This window comes from Apteryx rowi, unplaced genomic scaffold (assembly GCF_003343035.1).
Source record: "Apteryx rowi isolate R43461 unplaced genomic scaffold, aptRow1 scaffold_1103, whole genome shotgun sequence".
Lineage (NCBI taxonomy): Eukaryota > Metazoa > Chordata > Aves > Apterygiformes > Apterygidae > Apteryx > Apteryx rowi.
In genome coordinates, this window is record NW_020447313.1 from 20,113 (window position 1) to 25,960 (window position 5,848).

Sequence of the window (5,848 nt, forward strand, 5' to 3'; positions counted from 1 at the left end):
GTCCCCATCGTGGGTCCCCATCACCCCCTGGGGACACGGCCTTGTCCCCATCACTGGTCTCTGTGACACCCCCCCCCCCATAGCCCTGTCCCTGTCATGGATCCTTGTCACCTCCCATGGCCCCTGTCCCCATCACGGGTCCCTGTCACCTCGCAGGGCTGGTGGCCCCGTCCCCATCACGGGTCCTCCATCACCCCCTGGCGACACAGCCCTGTCCCCATCACTGGTCTCTGTGACACCCCCCCCCCCATAGCCCTGTCCCTGTCATGGATCCTTGTCACCTCCCATGGCGCCTGTTCCCTTCATGGGTCCCTGTCACCTTGCAGGGCTGGTGGCCCTGTCTCCATCGTGGGTCCCCATCACCCCTTGGGGACACGGTCCTGTTCCCATCACAGATCCCTGTCACACACCCCCCCCATGGCCCTATCCCCATCCATGGGTCATCCCTCTCCCCATAGGGACACAGTCCTGTCCCTATCACAGGTCCCTGTCACCTCCCAGGGCTGGTGGACCTGTCCCCATCATGGGTCCTCCATCACCCCATGGGGACACGGCCCTGTTCCCATCACAGGTCCCTGTCACCCCCCATGGCCCCCATCCCCATCACGGGTCCCTGTCACCCCCAGGGGTGGTGGCCCTGTCCCCAGCACAGTCCCCATCACACCCGGCTCACGGAGCCTGGGAAACTGTGGGAAAAACAGGGCCACTTGTCACCCGAACGGGACCGAAAAGGCCCCCAAAAGGCAGCACTTTCCCCCTGACTCACGACGCTGATGTTTTAAACACCTTGTGGGCTGGCAGCGAAAATTGGCCTTTAAGTGCCGCCAAGAGCTTTTATCCCTTAAAAGTTGTCTCCTAGGGAAAAAAAAAAAAATATATATATATATATATTAAAAAAAAAAAAAAAAAGGTCCCCAAAGTGACAGTTCGACTTATTTACTTCGTAGGGAAAAGAGGAGGGAGAGAGGAGGAGGGTAGGGAGACGCGGTGCCTCGATAAATTCGGGGGGGGGTTGCGCCTTCGTCGGGGATCCAGGACTTTTCCCCTTTTTTCTCACTTTTTTCCAGCCTGGACGTAGGATTTCTGGCACCTACAGAAACCCCGAAAATAGCCAAATTCACCCCGTTCCCGCGCTGCAGGTGCTCCGCGCTTCAGCCGCCTCCCGGCCCCGGCGATCRTCTCCCTCCGACCCATCACCGAAACGTGAAGATTTCAGATTTTCATCCTTCTTTTTTTTAATTTTATTTTTTTTAATGTTTTCTGCATAAAGTGCCCGTTCCGGCTTTTAATCTCCCCAAATCGCGCAGCAGCAGCAGCAGCGAGTTTCTGCGATGGTGGCTATGGTTACCGTATCTTCCCTTCCCCGGCTTTTAGTACGCTGCCGTTAAACCGAAATACAAATAAAGAGCTTTCGCAAGCCCCGAAGGCCCGAGGAGCCGTTCCCAGAGCCTTTATTTTTAAATTCGGATGGAAACGAATCGTTTTTTCCCCCCCCCCTTGCAAAAAAGTCCAAAAAAATAAAAGGCAAAAAAATAAATAAATAAAAGCAAGCCGAGGAGGGAGAAGGCGCCTAGATGATTTAATTCGTTTTCTGTTGTAATTATCTCCGGGTTGATTCGCCGATCCGGGCGGGGAGGGTGATGGAGGAGTTGTGATTTAGTCTGGGAGCCTCCCGCACCCAGAGCCAGGATGCACAGCTGGAGCCAGCTGCGAAATGCGTTTCCTCCCGTGGGAAGGAGGGAAAAAAAGAAAACCCCAAAAAAACCCCAATTCTCCGCAGCAACCCGCGGCACGGTCCGCCCGGCTCTTGAATTTTGGGATTTTTTTTGGGGGGGAAGCCATGTCGAAAGAAGCAACCCAAAAATGCCGGCTGCGGGATAGTAGAGAGCGGCTCGAGGCCGCGAGGCTGAGACCTGGCAGGAACTCATTGCATGCCACGCGCCCCCCGCTCCGAGCATCATCCAGGCTGAACGCGAGCGCTCACGATGCTTGCAGCCGGCTCGCCGGCCCTTTCCCAGCCCAGTTTAAGGGAGCGCGCCCATACTGGTACCAGTTTGGGCCCCGCGTGAAGCCGGGGGTCAAATCCCAGTAAGGAGGAAAAACCTCCCGGCTGGAGCTGGACCAACCCTGGTTGCTCGGGAAAGGGCTGGAAAACAAGCAATTAATATTTCCGCCCAATTAACCGCTCTCTCCCGGCGCTTCCCGATGGGAATTTATTAGGAGGGAGGCAGTGGGAATGTGGGAGGGGGTCAGCGACCCACTGGGCTTCGAGCCGGCGGCCGAATTGGGCCACAGCTTCGGCCAAGCCGAGGAGGAGGAGGAGGAGGCAGGAAAATTCCCGGCTCGCCGGCGCTAACGGGAGGCAGACGGCCGGCGACACTCGGCGGATAAGGGAGCGCCCGGCGCGGCCCTCGGCAATCATTAACCGGGCAGCAAACAGCGGCACAGGGAGAAAAAAGAGGGCAAACCGGAGCCGGGAGGCCCCCGAAACCGGTTCCGCGGAGCAAAAAACGCGCGTTAATGCGCGGGAATTACTAATCGTGCATAAATTTGGGAAGTTAACAATGCAGCGGGACCGGCGTGGGGAAAAAAGGCTCCTACGGGCATTCCCGCCTGGCAGTTTTAGCCCTTTTCCCGCAAAAACGCCCGGGCGATGCGGCTCAACCTATATCATCCCGCGGGTGGACGCGGGGCGCCACCGGCTTCCGTCGCTTTTCGTTTGGGGCTGATTAACTCGCCCATGGGGCGGAGGAGCATGGAAGCGTTTCGGAGCCGCCCCGGAGCTGGGAAATGGTTCGTTAGCTTTAATTCCCGGGGGGAAAAACAAGGTGAATTTGGACAGGTTTTTTTCTTTTTTTGCAGCAAGCCCGGCTAACTGGAATATAGGGGGGAATCAGGTGCAGCGGGATGCACGGGATCGTGTCCAGTCCCACGGGAACATGCCCAGCCCCACAGGACCATGTCCAGCCCCATATGACCGTGCCCAGCCCCACAGCACCATGCTCAGACCCACAGGACTATGTCCAACCCCACAGCACCATGCCTAACCCCACAGGACCATGCTCAGCCCCACATCACCATTCCCAGCCCCACAGTACCACACTCAGCCCCACAGTACCACACTCAGCCCCACAGGACCATGCTCAGCCCCACGGGACCATGTCCAGCCCCATATGACCATGTACAGCCCCACAGGACCAAGCCCAGCCCCACGGGACCATGCTCAGCCCCACAGGACCACACTCAGCCCCACAGCACCATGCCCAGCCCCACAGCACCACTCTCAGCCCCACAGGACCACACTCAGCCCCACAGCACCATGCCCAGCCCCACAGCACCACACTCAGCCCCACAGTACCATGTTCAGCCCCACAGCACCATGCCCAGCCCCACAGCACCACACTCAGCCCCACAGGACCATGTTCAGCCCCACAGCACCATGCCCAGCCCCACAGAACCACACTCAGCCCCACAGGACCACACTCAGCCCCACGGTACCATGCCCAGCCCCACGGGACCGCACTCAGCCCCACAGAGCCACACTCAGCCCCACAGAACCATGCTCAGCCCCACAGGACCATGCCCAGCCCCACAGAACCACACTTAGCCCCACAGGACCATGTTCAGCCCCATGGGACTATGTCCAGCCCCATATGACCATGTCCAGCCCCGTAGCACCATGCTCAGCCCCACAGCACCATGCTCAGCCCCACGGCACCACGCTCTGCCCCACGGGACGGTGCCCAGCCAGCGATGCGCGCCGCAGCCCGGCGGGAGGCGCGCGGGCCGCCAGCTCCCGGCGCCGAGAGCCGTGGCCGGCAGCTGGGTCCGGCTCGGGGCCTCCCGACCCCTGGCCGCGGCTCTCCTGGCCGGTGGCCAGCGGCTCGGCGCGCGCTGCCAAGCGGCGCTGGCTCCGTTCGCACGCCCCGCGCCCCGCCGGCGCTCACCCCGAGCAGCGTCCCGGTGCGCCCCAGGCAGGACGCGCTGTGCTCCGGCCCCGCGCGCCAACGGCCACCGGCCTGGCCGCTCCGAGGGGGAGGACGAGGCGGGTGGAGGCTGGGAAAAGGCTGCCCGAAAGTTCAGCCGATTTGGGGCCGGCCAGAAGCGAGGTCCCCAGCGGGATGGGGAGATGGAGAGGTGGTGGCCCTGCTCCATCACGGCGAGGATGAGCCCTGGCCCCGCGGGGCTGGCTTTCCTGCTTGGACATCCGGTGTCCCCAAGTGCTCRGCTTGTCCCCTACACGCCTGGATCCTCACATCGGGTGGGAATGGCCTGAGCAGTCTCCCCACGTGATTTAAAGCCCATGGTGATGCACGGATGGTGGGCCAGGAGGGGTTGGGGGGTCTGAGCTAAGGTTGGCTTGGAAAAGTGTGGGTCCCAGGGTACCGACATGGGTGGCGAGGCACTGATGTGGGTCACTGTAGACCAGTGTGGGTCACCATGTACCGAGTGGGGGCCCACCATGCTCTGGTGTGGGTCATGATGCATTGACGTGGGTTGCGATGCAGCATCATGAGTCACGATACACTGGTGCGTGGCATGATGCAGCAGTGTGGGTCACCATACAGACGTGTGGGGCACAATGCACTGGTGTGGGTCAGGATGCACCAGTGTGGGTCACCATACACTGGTGTGGGTCATGGTACACCATCACAAGTCATGGTGCACCAGTGTGGGTCACCATACACTGGTGTGGGTCACAATGCACCATCATGATACACCTGTGTGGGTCATGAGACACCATCATTAACACACTCTACACCAACATGGGTCACAACGTCCCATCACTGAGTCATGATACTCCCGTGCGGGTCATGATGCTCCCATGTGGGTCGTGATACCCTGGTGTGGGGCACAATACACCGTCACGAGTCACAACGCACCTTCATGAGCCACAACCCATGAGCGTGGCTCACCAAACCACACCGGCAACCACAGTGCCCCACTCCGAGTCACGACTACCCTGCCAGGAGCCACCCCATACCGCTGTGGGTCACAATGCGCCAAAATGGCTCACGAGACACCAGTCCAAGTCCCGATAAACTGCTGTGAGTCACGAGACACCACCATGAGTCATGTGGGGGTCACAATACACCGATGTGGGTTGCGAGACACTGCCCTGAGGCTCGGCCAGGCTGGGACAACCCAAAAGGGGGACAGAGGGGACACATGGGAACACCTGCGCCCCATAACCACCTCGTGCGGTGCCCATGGGCCTGACGCACAACCCTCTATTAGACACCAGAGAATCCACACCACCCTGCTGGACTGGGGACGACCGAGGCAGGGCGCTCCTGACGTGGGTGGCCGGCGCCACGGTTCGTTCCCATCCCCCAGCACGGCCTCCCACCCTCGTCCAGTTTAACGTTCTCGGGGCCGCGGCATCAGCGCGCGGGGTCGAGGCCTGCGGGAAGCAGCTCGGGGCTGCTGGAGAAATTCGGTTTATTCTTCGGGGAAAGGAGGGGGGGTACATTTTTTTTTTCGTGCGCTGCCATAAATAACTGATCCCGACCCTTCAAAACATTTTGTTCCCACTCTCGCTGCAAACATTCCTCCCGGCCGCTCGCTTCCCAGGACGGCGACCCGGAGCCATCCATCAAACAGCCAAAAAGTGGCTGCAGGTCTCAGTAAATAAATCAGCGCCCGGGGTGGCCTCCGATGTTCCGCTCCATGCCCGGCGGGGGGGGCGAAGAGACTCCCCCCATCGCAGGGGGAAAACCGGCTTTTCCCGGCGCCCACCCCGGAAAGCATCCTCCGGCCCCCAAATCCCCACTCGACCCGGTCGAAAGCGGCGAGGAGAAAGTGAAGTTTTCTTATTAGAAAATATCTTTTATTGTTAAAAGGCCTG